We start from the raw sequence: 17,164 nt of genomic DNA on the forward strand, positions 1-17,164 counted from the left end.
CGGCCATGTCACTCATTTACCTGCTTTTTGGATCAAACACTCATGTTCTATTATGGGTTTTTGGTTAAACCAGCTGAGGCCTTCTGGTATATGTATGCTGTCCAAGAGGCAAAGGGCTGGGCGAGGCATAATAAATGCATTCACTTGCAAAAAAGCTGCAACGAGCTGGAGAGACCGAGATTGCATTCTCCCGTTAGAAGCTCCTGCAGCCTATGCTACCAAGAGAGGGAGTTTCCTTAATTACAATCCACTGCTGCAAGGTACTGAAGACTAGGCTTAATTGGACACAGCTGTCCTAGGCTGCAATCAGCTCCACCTTCTTGGGCTGTGAGAGTACTTCACAAGCTTGCTCTGAGGATTAGCAAGTATTCCAACTATCTGGAATTCGTACTCTGAGCGGTTTTTGAACTTTTCCATACTATCTTGCTTTTGGCTACTGAATCCTACCTGCTGTAGCCTCTTTCCGGTTTGCTGTTCAAGCTAATCCTTTTTCTGAAGGTATCTGTACTGCCTTTCTGACTTTGTTCAAGGCCCTGTTTTGGTGTGAGCACCCCCCTCCCCTGGCTCACAGATGCACCTTGTTTCTGGCAAAGCTGCCCCCCATGCCACTCTGCAATCCAAGTTTCATGCTTTACTTGCTAAGACTTCTGTCCATAGTTGAAGTACCTTCTCTTTAGTGTACTTAGTTTTCCAAACCAGGTATTTGCTGAGTTTGCACCGACTTCTTTTCTTGTCTAGGACTAGTGCACTGAGGTTTATAAACTGTGTATTCACTGAGTTGGCAGTGACCGATTGCCTTTCCCCATTACTAATGGTTCATGATATTCCTAGAATGTTAGGTTTCCATGTGGGGCACCTTTCCTTGCCTCAGTTCCCGATGCCCGTTTTGATTCTTGGTCCACGATTTCCTCTATGCCAACATTCATGTGTGCCTTCTAAGTAGTTCTTATATAGCTTCCGTCTAGAGGCTCCGACTACTGTTTCTGCTCCTTGCTTCTTTCACTGCCTATTCTTTATTTGGTTATTCCTATCCACTCTACTTTTCCATCTTACAATTGGTCCACTGTTATGGCCCAGCCCTGTATCTGTATACAGTGTGACCCCTGGGGTGGTCTCTGTTAAGATCAGATAAGGGAAAGACCTCTGTTGCCTTAATCTAGTTTGTTGCAGTCTTACCTGTCTCAGTATACAGTCTCCAGCTTTACCCTTACCCAAAGTACAACCATTTCATCAGCACATCCTACCCATGACGTTGTTGCAGGATTGTCAAGAGTAATCTGCTGGTACTGATCCCAAGGGCTTTCCCTGATCTCCCTGGAGACCCCTTATATTCTAATATGCAGTTTACTCTGATCAATCCATGCTACCCATTATTTTTGCCTGGCTTCTCTTTCTCTGTCACTTGCTTTCAGCCAGCTCCTGCTCCTACAGTTCCTCAGATTACCAGTCTCCACATAGATCAGCCTGGTATGTACCCGGTTTCTGTTATGTGCCAGGTTTTACCCTCCCGAGTCGCCCCAAATAACAGTCCATCACCTATCATCATAATCTTTTATTTCAGCCAACGTCATTAAAAGGAAATCAAGTACATAAAATATACAATATTTAAACTATAACAAGCACAAGGCCATCAATACCATACATAACCAGTGCTTCATACATAAAATACGAGTCAATTAGCGCAGTCTGTACAGGTCAAAGTAAACAATACATCATACAAAAAGCAATAATACAGTATTATCCAATCTGTATAATTTTGAAAACAGACAGTTTAATAACAAGAGAAAATATATATGATGAATCCTGCGGCGTCCTCACAGGAACCCTACCTAAAGTCTCCTATCAGGTGGCCAAGGAAAGGGAGATTCTTTATGATCCTGACCTTGGGGGCGGTGTCCTGACCTTGGGGGTGGTGTTCTGAAAGAGGATCAGCTGGGAGGAGAAAGGGCCCTGGGGAATAAGACGACTCCATTGGGTGAGACGTGTATTTATCTTCCTTTAGGGAGGACATTTCCTCAATACCAAAATATACAATGCCTTGCTGGCATAACAATGTTGTAGTTCCCACAGTTGAACATCTTAATATGGGTAAAAACCATTATAAACCCCTAGGCATTGAGGAAATGAAAACCCTTCTACAATCCTGGAGACAGAGCTACAACCTCCCTTAACTCCCAAAGTTACAGTGAAAGGAAGTCTGAATAATAACAATTTAAACTCTAAAGAACTGTATTCCTCTATACAAACCCGTCTTGTGAGTGATCCTTATGATATTTCTTTAAAGAGTATTATAAGGAACAGAAATGAGTTTGAGATCGAAAATCAAGTTACAAAAACACATTTTCTCATTAGGGACTTCAAGTCCCATAATCCCCAAAGTACTGGGACGAAGAAGAGGGCTAAAGAGCGACAGGGCTGCAGAGTGCAGCTTGTTAGTGGGTATGACCCACACCTCAGTGGGATTGGGAGGATTAAAAGCCCCCCTCAGGAGCAAGCCTTTAGTGAGCAGGAAAACAGTGCGAGCAGCAGACGCAGAAAATTGAGGGAGAAGAAAGATGATTTGAGCAGAGAGCAGTAGCCAGTCCTGAGAGGGTCTTTGCCTCCAGAAGCCTTAAGTGCACGCAGCAGGAAGCATGAGAGAGGGTAGCTTGCCCTGTGAAGACCTGTTTGGCAGATGCTATGCATCGGGAAGCGAAGTGTGGAGGAGCTTTGTTCCCGACAAGGCTGTCTCCGGTAGCCGGCAAGCACCAGAGAGCCTCCGGAGCAAAGGAAGCTCTGTGTACAAGTGGCGTGGGTGGCTGCTGTCCGAAATTAGCAGAGTGCCGGGCCGCGAGGAGCCGCTGAAGCTAAGTACCTGTGAGCAGCGAGGGAATCTGATGCGCACTTCTTATCCAGTGAGTTCCCCAGCTGATAGTGACACCAGAGCACTCAGAGACTTATTGCGTGCTCGCTGCAGGTGTTTTCAGAATAGAAAACACTTGCGCATTTGTAAGAGTAATACAGAAAGCAATTTTGAATAACGAACTATTAGAAACCAGATAAAACATTAAATTTGCAAAACCAGATTACTGTGTCTTTAAGCAAGAAAGTGTATGTCAAATCCAGCAACATGATGGGGTAACATTATTAAAACATAATGCAGACAACCATTACCCAAGACAAAAGAAACCAAAAACAAGGGGCAAGTTAAAACCAACAAATATTGCCAAAGCCAGGAAGGAAGTAAAGAAAGTTACAAAGGTTGTAAAGTTTATTGTCCATAATATTTGAAGAAGCACATAACTCAACACACGTTGCCAAAGCCAAGGAAGAAGCAGAATAAAACCACATCCTTGTCAGTGTGTGGTAAACAACGCAGTGGGGAAACAAGAGCAGCAAAAAGGCTGCCCTTGTTCAGAAGGAGAGGAGCATAACTTCCAAAGGTTTTGGAAAGTAGAAAAGAGTAATAACATGAATCTTGCCTTTCCTAAAGAGTTGCTTGAAGTCGGATGTTGTAAAGTAATGAACACTGCAAAGATGTTGTAAGCTGATAAACCACAGAGGAGCCGGTTTGTGAATTACTGTTCAGGCAGTGGAGTATACCCGAACCGCAAACTTTAAATTAGTAGGCCTGGCATGGGAGTAAACAAGGTGTGATTGGAGTAGTAGGCCTGGCACAGAAGTACATCAGGTAGAAGCTGAAGTGCTGTGAAGTGGTGTAACAAGTTAACCATGACACTTATATTGCTGAAGCAAGAACTGCATACAACTACTGCAGAAGTGTTATTTCTATTCAGAAATAATTGGTCGTTAGAAAAGCATTCTGACAAAGACAATTTATGCTACTACAGGGTTCGCAATTGCCAGGAGATGGGAGCTATTTAGCTCCTGGTTGTGGCCAATGGGAGCCTGGTTAGCTGGAAACCAACAGCTACCAGGATCTACTTTTGACTCACTCCTGGGGCAAGTGGTGCCATTCAAACCTAGCTATGTGATCTTAACTATGCACATTTGGGGATGTATATAAAAGGACGATAAAGAACACTTAAGGACATTTAGAGCATATAGGATAACATGAAACAGTGCATCTTGCACAAAATTAGCTTTTTGAGGCACAGTCTGTACTAGCTCCTGCCCAACTGGTTATCCTGCATACCCAGGAGCTGCTTTTTGCTCCTGGTCAACAAATCCCAATTTCGATCCCTGCTACTACTGATGAACTAAGAAGATATTCTTTGTTTATGTGTAGAAGATAACTTTGAATCTTGGTATTACAAGATGAAGAGAAAGAATATTTTGTAGAACCGCTGGGGTGTTGGAACGGTTTGTTGTCAAGGAGAAGTCACAAAGAACTGTGTTACAACCCAGGATTTCCTCATTTCTTTTTGGAACTGTTGGGTAGAATTCTGCTTGAATCTGGGGGAAGGGGAACTCACCCAGAATATAAGGAGAGACTGTTGTCATACTGTGAATTTGATGGTTATATTTTTGTTGCCTTTGAACTGCCATGCATTACCTTATTAAGTTACTGTATGTATAAGTATGAGGGACAGATCTCCTTTGTTATTGTGTTTATTTTTAGCAGGGAAATCCTCGTCAGGATAGGGATAGTGAGGTGTTTATTCAACCTTTTGAGTTAATAAAATGGCAACTTTTAAAACACCTTCACAAAGTTGTCACCCACACATTTCTGACCCCTCATATATAGCTCCTTGCTAAAAGCATAAAAGGGGAGTGAACAGGAATAAGTTATATTTAAGACATCACTAAAGCATTACACTAACTAGCAGTTTGTGTCTTCAATATCACTATCCTCCTTCTCAATGCTCTATATAGATAGCAAGATACAGAGTTGACAGCTAGACTATCAGCAACAATTTATTAGCATCATTAAATACCAGAATGCAACTAACCAAAAATACAGGCTTCAAGAAGCAACTCTAAAATCCTTGTAACCATCACAGATTAGGAGAAATGCTTTCAGATTCCGCCCTGGAAGCTGGGCAGGTAACCTCCCCTCTGATGCTCCACTTACTCGTCCAGCTTCCTGTAGCCAAAATTCCCACTCGTAATGTAAAACATAATGCCCTTATAAACTTTGGCTGTATTACAACTAAATAGGGTTCTACAATCCCAGTATTCCAGAGCTCTTGGTTTATAACAGTAAAAATATTCCACTCTGCTTTAGCATTCAGCACTTCTTTCAGAGATACACTTGTCGAGGAATTAATTCGGTCAGGTTTAGACCACAAACCTATTAGCCCCAGGTCTGCCAGACCTATCTTAATATGCTTAAACCAAGTGCTTTCGGGTTGGTTCAGCAAGCACAGCACCGCCTCTCTGCACTTTCCCAGGTTTTCAGTCATCCACATCCTTACCCAATAAACGAAAGGCTTTGAGCTGCATATCCAATCAATTCTCCCAAGGTCCAGTTCAGCACAAACCTGCAAGCTGGGTGCACTACTTGGCAGCCATAGTATCTGCTTTATACATTTATTTTCAACTACTAACAGCTAGCCACAATCTGTATACCCACAAAAGCTCAGCCCCAAACAATGCAGCCTGCAGGCATCTAGCAACACCCTAATTGGTCCACACCCATGATCATAATTAAACGTTGATATCGCCCCAGACTGCCTCTTAAGGGACAAACAGGATTGGTCTAATTGGGCAGACCAACAATAATTATTTGTTACCCTCAGGCCTAAATAATCATAGGCATTCACTCTTTGATTGAAATTCCCCTCTAACTCCAGTGTTATCCTCGCTTTAGGTTTGGCCCGGTTTCCCCTAAACTCTTAGTTTTTCTGGCCTTTATGGTTAACCCATTTTCTTTACAGAATCCAATAAAATCAACTGCACCTTCAGTTCACCCAGGGTAAGGCACATCAGAACCACGTCATCGGCAAAGAAGAGCATTGTGATCGTATTCCCAACTAGCGAGGGGCCATCAGTAGGGAGATCCAATCATTTCTTCTAGAACTGATTGATTAATAGGCAGAATAACATTGGGTGGAGAGTAGGCAACCTTTCCTTACTCCCATCTTAACTGCAAAAGGCTCAGTCGTGCTCCTATCCAGTTTCCATCTGACCACAGACACGTTATTCTGATAGAGGTCCTGAATGGCCCTAAGTAACGGTGAGGGACCAAACCTTCCAGAACCTCCCAAAGTCTAGCCCTAGAAACTCTATCACAGGCTGTGTTGGGTCAATGAAAACTGAATAAACAAACATTTTTTCGGTGACCCGGGGAGGGGGAAGGCGGTACAGACCTTGCATGGCTACGGATAGCCTCAGAATTGTAACTTGGAATGTGAGAGGTCTCAACAGTTACCTGAAAAGGAATAAAGTGATGATGTACCTGAGAAGGCTGAAAGTAGATATAGCATTATTACAGGAGACCCACCTCACTGGGGACAAACTAGAGCTAGTTAAGAGAAAGTGGAGGGGGACCACCACGGGAGCTACATACTCAGCGTATGCGAGGGGGGGTGGTCACGTGGATAGCACCTCATGTACCATTCCAGCTGCTGCAATCCACGCCAGACCCAGATGGAAGAATGCTAGTGGTGCGGGGGATGTTGGAGAACAGGGAGGTGAGCATCGTAAATACATATGCTCCCAACCAGGACACAGCGGCTTACTATAGAGCCCTATATGACAAAATTAGCCCCCTAATGGGCAGCACCACTATCTGGGGAGGCGACTTCAATTGCACATTAGACCCCAAGATGGACAGGTCCGATAAGAAACTAGAGAGACCCACCCCTGCGGCAAAGGCACTATTGGCCCTCCTGTGGGACTTTGAACTAGAAGACATATGGAGACTGCTGCATCTGGGAGATAGGCAGTACTCGCATTACTCGGCCCCCCACAACCTATACACTAGACTGGACTATATGTTTGTGACCTCCGGGTTGGCTGGGGAAATGACAGGTTCGGAATACAAGGCCAGAGTACTTTCAGACCACTCCCCCTTGGTGGTGAAGTGGAGGCATCAGCCCCCCAGGGCTAGAATCCCGACGTGGAAATTCAGAGCTGAGGCTTTGCAGGACTCTGGGTTCCGAGAGGATCTAAGGGAGGCTATTACCGAGTATTTTGACATTAACACTGGTAGTATGCAGTCTGAGGGAACCCTATGGGAAGCGTTCAAAGTGGTAGTACGGGGCGTGGCCATATCTAAGTCCAAGGGGCTCCAAGGGGGCATAGAGCGGGAGCTACAGGAGACAGAGAGGGAGTTGGAAGAAATACAGAAGGGTAGTACCTCACTGGAAGATACGGCAAGGGTAAACCTACTCCAGCAGGCTAGCAGTGGGCACTGGGACAGGCTTTGCAACCTAAACTACAAAAGATACATTGAAAGGCAACATGCGGGGGGAGATAAACCGGGCAGGTTGCTGGCGGGCTATACAAGATTGAAACACCGCGTTCAGTGATCAGGGAGATAAAGGATGAAGATGGCCAGACCTGGGATACCCAAGAAGGAGTCAATGAGGGGTTTCTTAGATTCTACAGGCGCCTATTTGAGGATACGGGGGAGGAGACTGGGCAGGAGACCCAGGAAACTCTGGAGGACATAGGATTGGCTAAGTTTAGTGACCAGGAGCGGGAGGATCTAGATGCGCCAATCACTCTCGAAGAAATAGAGATGGTGGTACAGCACCTACCAACGTGCAAGGCCCCGGGGTCAGATGGGCTCCCGAGTGAATTCTATAAGACGTAGAGGCAGGAGGTGCTCCCCCCGCTGCTCGCCATGTTAAATGAGGCGTATGAACAAGGGAGGCTGACAGAGTCTCTCAGGGAGGCGGTGATAATCCCGCTTTTAAAACCAGGTAAGCCAAGCTCAGACTGCGGATCCTACCGACCCCTGTCCATGCTTAACCAGGACAGCAAGATCCTTACAGCTGTGTTGGCAAACAGGCTTAAACGTGCCATAGGGAAACTGATCCATCCCGATCAAACAGGGTACGTCCCAGGCAGGAATATAACCGACAATCACAGGAGACTCCACCACATAACTGAACAGACAGAAAGGGACCCGGACGAAACGGCAATCGTTTCGTTGGATGCCATTAAGGCATTCCACTGGGTGAGGTGGCCGTGGTTGCTGGCGGCGCTGAGTGAATATGGCATGGGGCACCTGAGGTGGGTTAGAATGATTTATAGCTCCCCAATCGCTAAGCTTAAAACCAGCGCCATAATCTCGGACAAATGGCAGCTCAATAGGGGCACGAGACAGGGCTGCCCCTGGTCACCTATGTTGTATATCCTCGCTCTAGAGCTGCTGGCTATCTGCCTCAGACAACAGTATGGTGAGATCGGTATCCCCACAAAGGGAGGGACGCACCTTACATCACTATATGCGGACGATATTCTGCTATACCTGCGCTTCCCAGAGGAAAGCTTGCAATATATCTTGGAAGTGATGGAACATTATGCCACCCTTTCGGGCATAGCGGTGAACCCCAGGAAATCGAGCATGTTCCCCTTGGGAGATACAGAAAGGTTCTACCGAAACAGTTACCGGTCCTGCCAATACCCTGGAAGACTAGGACCTTTCGATACCTGGGCATCGATATTTACCACTCGGCCGAGGACGAACACAAATGCAACACGGAGCGGGCAGTGGCAGGCATTAAGAACAGCATGGGGTTCTGGTCTAGGCTGACCCTAGCCATGATGGGTAGGGCGGCGCTGATCAAGATGGTGGTCCTGCCGAGACTAATGCATTTCTTTATGAACATTCCATATATGCTCCCCAAACGGTTTTTCGGGAAACTCCACAGCTTATGCAGGGGCTTTATCTGGGACAACTCCAGAAATAGGGTGGCCTTATGGAAGCTACAAAACCCGAGTGACAAAGGGGGCATAAACCTACCGAATTTTGAGCTATACTATCTGGCAGGGCAGCTTCAGTATGTGGCTCGATGGTTGTCCGAGGAAGAGACCGCTGAAACCAGGCTTTTGCACAAGGTCTCCGCCCCTTACTACTTGAGAGAGGTGGTGTGGTTGCCAAAATCTAAGGTGCAGGGGAGGGCAAGACTCTTGACACTGGGCCGGGAAATCTGGAACAGAACGTGGCGGGAATCCCAACCCCATGCTCCCCGCAGGTCCCGTTGATAGCGGTATGCTGGGAGGACCCGCAATTGACAATAGCGATCCGTAAATATTGGGAACCCATGGGGCTGGTGACGCTTGGGGATGTATGACAAGAGGGTGAGGCACTAGACTTTAGAAAGTTGACGGAAGATAGCGGGGTGCACATAGGCCAGCACATTACTCATATAAGAGTCATCAAACGGGTGCAGGACAGATGGCCTGCGGAAGTGCTGACCGAGCAACCAGATACGGCTATTGAGACAATGTACGATATTTCGGAGAGTGGGCATGAAATATCTTGCATATACGAGATACTGATGACTAGGGTGGGTAAGGAGGTGTTGTAAGTAAGGCGTGATTGGGGGGAGGAGGTAGGTGAACCCCTGCTGGATGGACAATGGGTTAGAGTCCAAAGGTACCACGAGAAGGTGTCCCACAAGGCTCCAGCAGATACAGCTATACGTCACCCATAGGGCATATATGACCCCCAGTAGGATTGCCAGGTTTGGGAACCCAGCTGTACAAAAGTGCCCACCCACGGTGTGGGGAGGTGGAAGCTGGGCTGATACATATGTTCTGGGCTTGCCCGGAGGTGGGTAGATTCTGGACAGAGATTAAGCTACGCTTAGCAGAGAAGGGGATTGTATTGGAGGTGGAGTCGGTATGGGCATGTATGCTGGGGGTGTTCACTAGGCCGCGCAACCTGAAGCACATTAGTAAAATGAAAGACCTGGCCTACATCCTGGCCAAGCGGAGAATCGCAATGTGCTGGAAGGCTGCCCGGGGCCCCAGAATAGAGGCGTGGTGGGGGGACCTCCTGAAATGGGCAAACGCAGAAACAACAGTCTGGTATGAAGCAATCAGCAGAGGAGGGGAGGAAGAAGTGGGACCCCTGATAGAATGGAGGCAACTGGTGATCACAATGGCAGGTACTCCGCAGGCAGGCCTCAGTGAGGATGATACGAAGGAGACGAGAGAGTGACATGAGATACGTTGGCGGTCGGCACGGAAATAGGGGCTCTAGTTAAAATGGTGGGGGGGCCGCAATGTTTGATGTATATACATAATGTAGCAGACTTGTATGCAAATGTCCTCAAAGTTGTAATGTTTGGTGTGCTGGTAATAAAATAAATTAAAAAATTAAAAAAACATCTGCAGGATCACATACTTGCTACAGACTAGTTGAAGCCTTCATTAAAACTGGTGTTTGATTGGAAGCCAGCCGGCAAGTGATGGATGGCATGATGTTACTCAATCCAGTACAGCCTTCACAAAAATCTTGTCACTTGCGTCCAGCAAGGAAATTGGTCTATAATTCCCAGGGGGGTCTCTGTTCCCCCTTTTATAAATACAGGAACAATCTCTGTTTTAGTCCGTCACACCAGTACTAGATCAAACTCCAAGATTCCATTAAAGAGTTTAACCAAATATGGGACGCAGATCAGTGTTTCGGTGAGGAAGACGTCCACTGGGATTGTATCCGGTCCTGGTGCTTTCCCGGAGTTTTGCGACAGTAATGCCATCCTTACTTCATCAAGGGTTGTGGGATAAGCAGTGTGGCCTCCCTTCTTCAAGGACCTAGGGCCTTCTATTCAGTGTCCTGACTCAAAGCTCTCTTGGTTCTATCCCTGTGTTATAAACCCTTAAATTGATTTTGCCAAGCCAGTTCTGCAATACACCCAACAAGCAATGCGAGCGGGAGTGCGCCAGGCCATGCACTAGTTTCCAGAATCCCTGGCTATCTTTGGTATTTATGGCAGACAAGAGGATAGCCCATAAATTTAAATCCTATTAATTTGTTTTGGCCTCAATACGTTTTCTATACATCACCCTGGCCTCCCAAAGTGGTCCCAGTCCTCCAGTGGTAACCTCCTTCACTCTATGGGCCAACAAGCCATTTGCTTCTCTACGCTCTCTGGCATACCAAGAATTAGTCAGAAGACAGGCTTTCTCTGCCCGTTTAGCACTAGTAACAAAGAACTTCCCCAAGCTAGAGGTAATTTCAGCATGCATATCAACCATGGAGTTCGCAGAGCATCCTGCCCCGGTTAACAGTTTCAAAAATTGTCATCAATAAAAGATTCTGGCAATGCTGTTGCAGTGTCGAGCTTCGCCCACTTAACTCCATGTCTCGCATGACCTTCAGCTGTAATGCTGGAACCATCCCTAGGACTACCTACGGGGTCAAAATCAAACATGAAGCTGCGAGCAGTCAACACAAGCAGATGGTGGTCACTGTCGACTCTGGGTAAGATCTCAAAATTGATCAAAAAAAGCCCAAGATTCAACTACTGCCCACTCCACTTTCGAAAGTAACAGTAGCTGGGCTGGCCTCTGGGAACCTAGCATTACAGGCCCTCATACCACTGCCCATCAAAAGCGGACAGTGTATCATTGCTGTATTTGCTTTGTGCCTTAGGATCATCAAGGGCCCCAAGCTTGATCCATTCCCCCCATTATTTCTAATGGTTCAAATTGTAGGTTAAAATCCCCTGCAACTGGAGGCCTCAAATTAAATGGTCTTTTCCTCTCCACCAATCTAAGCTGCCCTTTAGGATATGGAGAATCTTTGTGTCGCCTGTCTGACATGTCCAATTGCAAAAATGAACTGAAACCCCCCCCTTCAATTGAAATCTAGAAGGTCATCACCCTCAATATTCAAAAGCCTAACAGTCCCAAGCAATGAGGCCTTCGCCCAAATTAAAACACCCCCACTCGGCCATCCACCCTTCACTGGCTGGGTTGGCAAATATAAGGTAGTCCTGGATGTGTGAAACCGCTGGGGCTGAGGCTTCTTGCAAACACATTAAATCATGTAGATGCTAAATCCCAACCACTCTTCATCATAAAGATGTTTGCTGACCCCTGCCATATTCCAGGAGAGAATATGCACCTCGGACCCAGGGTGGATCACTGAGAAAGGGCATCCAATATCCCTTAAAGGACCACACTCATGATCCGGGTGCACATACGGTCAATCCACATCCTCTGTGTTTGAGATCAATACATGTACCGGAGCATCATTTACCCCAGCAACCCCCATCCCATCTAATATTTTTGATCCCGAGTTGATCATCCAATTGGGTGACTTATTAGGCCAGTAGACTCCGCCTCATGGTACAATCTGTGCACCTACTAAATCCAGAACAACTGCTGGGATTCTCCTCACACCCCAACCTATGTTCAATTACTTTCGGGTACTACTACTGGACACCTCCATCAATGCTAGTCCATCCGTGTTTTTTTTTTTTTTTACAAGGACTGGAATGCTAAATCTAATGGCAATTTCCAGTTCATTAGGTGGGAAAGATCGTTGCTTCATCGCTAGCAGTCCAACAACCAACTCTTGGGATTCCAATACTACCTTAATACAGTCTCTAGTAGGGCTACTATTGGGGCATGTGAAGCAAGGGCGGGGGGGTTCTCAGAACATTATTTATAACCCTTTCAGTGTCATTAACCAGGCCCGCCACCTTACACCCCATGGTATTAATTGTTGTGTTATCGACCCTTGCACCCAAGATGGTCTGGCATCAGTTTGACCATTACCCATACAACCCTTTATTTCTTTAATCTTCTGCCCAAGTACATCTAGGTACCTGCGTAAGGCCTCATTTTCAGTCCTTAATTGGGCCATCAAGGGATACAAAAGCTTACACCCCTCACACTGCAGGTTTGGTGTAGTATCACTGTCACAGGGCAAAGTTTGGCACATACTTGACTTTGCCATCCCACCCCCTGGGGGTTTCTCCAAAGCCAACAACTAGGAGAGGGTTAAACCTATTAGCGAATACAACCTCTGGAGTATAGGATAATACAGGGAAGTGAGCTCTGACTTTGATGCTACCGTACCTCCCAAAGTGGGCGACTAACTAGATTCAACAACACTTGCAGGACTTACTGCCTGGCTAACAACCTCCACTGGTATGGTATAACCCTCTACCCCCGGTTGAGGTACCAGCTTTGGCACTTAGTAGCCTAGGAGAATTTTCCCTACTTGCAAGAGAGCTGTAGGGGACCTTCACCCCCCACTCAAATTTCCCCCTGCTAGCACTCTCATGTCTTCTTCATTCAATACACTAACCGAGTGACACATGCAATTAGCACACATCCTCCCCTCTTGAAAAGCTGCTGTGCCCATCTCTAGCAGGTCTTCAGAGTGACATTTACAACAAGCTTCAAAACTTCCCAGTGTCCTCACCCTGCTGTTTTTATGCAGCCCCCATGCCCCCCCCCCTTCACTATCATACAAAAGACTTGCAATTTCACTGATCATTTTGTTAGCCTCGTCAATGTGTTTGGTGAATTTAGCAGATTGTTCCCCCTCCTTCCCAACTGTCGGTGATTTAAATTACTTCCTTTTCGCCATGTTTAATTCCAGACGAGTCGACTCTAACCTAACACATCACAATAATAAAATATCCCTGGGGTGTATAACCGTTACTGTATACAATTTAAAATAGAACTTAAAAAAGGTATGTGATTAAAATACACAAACAAAAACATCAAAAAAGATTTTTTTTAAAACATATCCACACGGGGGCTTGGGCAGGCTGCGAGAAATTGAGACGTGCCTGCTGTAGGCTCGGCCGGACTAAGCCCCATTGAACCCCCCCCCCCCCCCAATGCCTTAATTCCCCCTTAAGACCCATAAACATGACCCCTTGAAGACCGAGGGAGGGCAGCGGATCCAAAAGCAAAGGGACAGAGAGATCCCTGAGCGAACGCCACTAAGCGGCGGAGGCACAGCCGCTCCCGACGTCGGGTCTTATATAATATTTGGTATCCAAGCTCAGAAGCAGCGTTCTCAATGCGCCGCTTACTGCGCCCACCTCCTGGGCTATTTAGCTCTGCGCCCCGGGCCGAGAAACGGGGCTGGACAAGACCGCTTACCTCAATAGATGCTTTGACTCCGTACAGTTTACAACTGGACTTATGCCTTCGGTCAATTTATAGCTTCTTACCACGTGACTGCAGTACCAGAGAACGTCACCTGCACTAGACAGAATTGCGGCGGCTGCATAATACAGCCAGGAAGCCTACACAATCCCAAGAGAAGGCTCTGAATGCATCTGGTGGGTTATCTCTCTAGCGCCAGGTATAAAAGAATAACACAACAGACGCGAACTCAAAGAGATGGCTGGCACGAAAATCAGTAGAAGTACATTTAACTGTACAGCTCCCTCCAGCACGGCGCCTTGTTCTGAACGTCAACATAATCACATGACCGCAAATAAGCAATCAGCTGCCTCTGCCGTGGCTGGTTCTGACGACCAGGAAGTGGGTGTCAGGCAGGGGAAAAGAGTTTAAATGGGCGCCCGATGGCGAACATAGAGCGATGAGCACAGACAGAATTCTGTCCTGAGGTATCACAGCAGACAGTACCAAAGAAAAACCGTAGGTAATAAACGTTCCACTCCATTAGTAGTTTTTTAGTTCACATTGATTTCGCGCTGTGAGTATATTGTTTCAATCAATGCATCATCAATTAATCTCACAAATCTGAGAGCCACAAGAAAAGCGTTTGCTTTGGTTTCTCACAGTGGTTGCAACGCCTTGTGGTGTCTTTACATCCATTGTAAATTATCTGTTTCATTTGTCGGAGTCCAAAGAACAAAGTTTTGGTACAACTTTCACAACTATAAATGTCTGTGGGCATTTGAGCGGTTGGTAATAGGGTGACTAGATTTTCAAAACAGAAAAGTACGACCATACACCAACGCCCCTGAAAATTTGCCTCGCCACCACCCACTGGTGGGCTCCCACAACAAATTATTTTCATTTCTAGAGCTGCTGCTTGATAAATATTGTTCAGATTTGGCTGTTTGTCTGTGAATAGAAGCATGTCAAAAGTAAAGTTTCTTCTCTGATTGCTATCAAAGGCTTTGGTAGGTTTACAGCCAGCCCACGCGGCGCAATCAGTTCATACATGTGATATTTATTTATTTGTTAAGCGTTCTAGCCTGCGGGCATCAGGGCGCACATTCCCACGAGACAGGAAGGACAAGGAGAGCACGAACACAAGCTACCAGCCTATTACTTGAATTAAAGTGTTTCCTGGCGTAGATCTATGGTCGGGGTGTTCTAGGACAGGGCTGCTTGTACTGAGAAAGACAGCCAATTTCCCCTCTTTCTCTTGGCACTTGGGTTGACCAAGCGTTGGGAGTTGCTCGATAGTAGATGTCTGCTTGGCTCGTAAAGTTTGAGGCTGTCTGTTAGGTAAGCAGGTGCATTTCCATGGAGGTATTTGTGGTTCAGGGAGATGGCTTTGAATCGTGTTCTCGTGACTATGGGCAGCCAGTGGCGTTCGTTCCTCGCACTTGATATATGATCTATTTTCTTGACACCGCACACAATCCTGACTACCTCAATTTGGATCGGCTGCAGTTTGTGAAAACTGTCTTTGCTAACCCAAATCAGAAGGGAATTTCAGTAATCGAGCCTGGGCATAATAATGGCCCTAAACAAAAGTTTCCAAAATGTTCTGTGTTCGAGCGCATCCCTGGGATGAAAAAGAGTTGGCTTAAGTGATAGCAGTGGGTTTGGTGTGTTCAGCGTCTGCAGGCTGACGCTGCGATGCAAAAGAATCTGCCGCTGCACGTACAGGTAACGGGCATTAGCTGGCACAGTGAACAGTTTCTTATAGAGCGCTGCTTTTACCATACTAATATTGCCTTGGCTCACGTTTTCAGACTCTGACCTACTTTTTCCACAAGAGTGCCTTGGAGTGGGATTAGAGGCAGGGACCTAGCTCGGTCCTCAAAAATATATGAAATTGGCTAGGGGTGACTGTGGGCCGTTAGGCCATTTAACCCCTACCAAAAGGATGCTACGAAATGCAACACACGAGGTGACTTGGCCCTGTACTGCTCCTCTATTAAATTGAATTGCTCCCAGAAAGACTATAATAAAATGTTGCAGGTATCTGGTGAGCAGAGGCTGAACATCACAATCCCTCACAGAATAGTGGCAACCCTCGAAAGCATGGGGTTGACAGCAGAGCCATCAGTGGGGGGGGGGGCTAATACAACCACAGTGATGCTCCATCGGAGGGGGGCCAAGAAGGCACAGCCCCTACTTGCTTAACCGTGCTGTTGCTGGGTCTCAAGGCTATAAGGACTGAAGCTCCAAGTAATAGCATCAGTCTGGCAGTAGTCATTCAGGACAACTCCTTGAAGGTGGTAATAGGAAGTGTCAAGAGTATTAACGAGAATTGAAGCACACATAAACAATATGGTGGAGAGGATGTTTGTTCAACAAAGGATTTGGTGTCTGGCGTGTCTATTGTGGTGCCAGCAATTTCACATGAACTTTTCAAACGTGTAAGATTGTCCCTGGACTTTAAGACAAATCATTGGGCTATTCCGGAGTCGCTCAAGGGTTGACTGAAATAATGTACCAATCAGAAGAATTGATCCCAGGCAGAGTGGACGCTTCCTGTTCACCCCTAACATTATATTGTATGTGTGGGAGATCGGGGGTCCCACATGGCAGCCGGTGGGTGGGGGGCTCAGACTCCATGGATATAGTGGGGACCGTAGCTGAGAACCAGCCACCTCAGGGCGGAGTTCAAATTGGTGCAAGGGGAGATGCATCTTGTGTGGTTGATTAACTGTCCTTCCCAATATTGTCACGAATGTTTAAATGGTTAGGGGGTATGACTCATTGAATTTTGAATTGCGTGAGGGAAGGTAAGGAAAACCCTAAATGAGCTTGCGGGTAAGGTTAGCTTCTTAGAAGGGTTTATTGTTGCCTCATCAAGGGTCTACGGGCCTGAATTGGGGCCAATGGGACAAGAGGAGGGGGTTGATCCCACCTGAGCTGAGAATGCATTGGAAGTGTTAACAGTGGAAGTGGACAGCTTAAAAAAAAAACACAACAGGAAGAGGCTGCTTGAGTTGTAGCTGAAGAGCCTTTGCCGCCAGTATCAATTCTAGTGCGGTCATGAGGAAACAGATGCAATTCTGTGCAGCAGCCTTAAGGAGGTTCTGCCTCCTGTAAAGGGGACAAAAAGAAAAGTGTGGATGAAAAGAAATCTAAAAACTGTAAACTGCCCTCAAAACAAAACCGGGGAACACATACGTTT

At 46.4% G+C, this 17,164-nt stretch overlaps 2 protein-coding genes across 3 annotated transcripts in view; one reads left to right on the top strand and one right to left on the bottom strand.

The window, feature by feature from the left end:
• Nucleotides 1-14,227, bottom strand: part of TAF7L (TATA-box binding protein associated factor 7 like) — a 467,210-nt gene extending 452,983 nt beyond the window's left edge. For both annotated transcript variants that reach the window (XM_069613027.1, XM_069613026.1), the window contains exon 1: nucleotides 13,972-14,227. The gene's annotated coding sequence lies outside the window, so the exon portion shown is untranslated. The remainder of the gene's footprint in view (nucleotides 1-13,971) is intronic.
• Nucleotides 14,228-14,344: 117 nt separating this feature from the next.
• The window catches only part of LOC138481112 (magnesium transporter NIPA2-like), a 304,692-nt gene continuing 301,872 nt past the window's right edge, over nucleotides 14,345-17,164 (top strand). The window contains exon 1 of the mRNA XM_069613028.1: nucleotides 14,345-14,479. The gene's annotated coding sequence lies outside the window, so the exon portion shown is untranslated. The remainder of the gene's footprint in view (nucleotides 14,480-17,164) is intronic.

This window comes from Ambystoma mexicanum, chromosome 5p (assembly GCF_040938575.1).
Source record: "Ambystoma mexicanum isolate Mex_15411 chromosome 5p, UKY_AmexF1_1, whole genome shotgun sequence".
In the NCBI taxonomy this organism is placed as follows: domain Eukaryota; kingdom Metazoa; phylum Chordata; class Amphibia; order Caudata; family Ambystomatidae; genus Ambystoma; species Ambystoma mexicanum.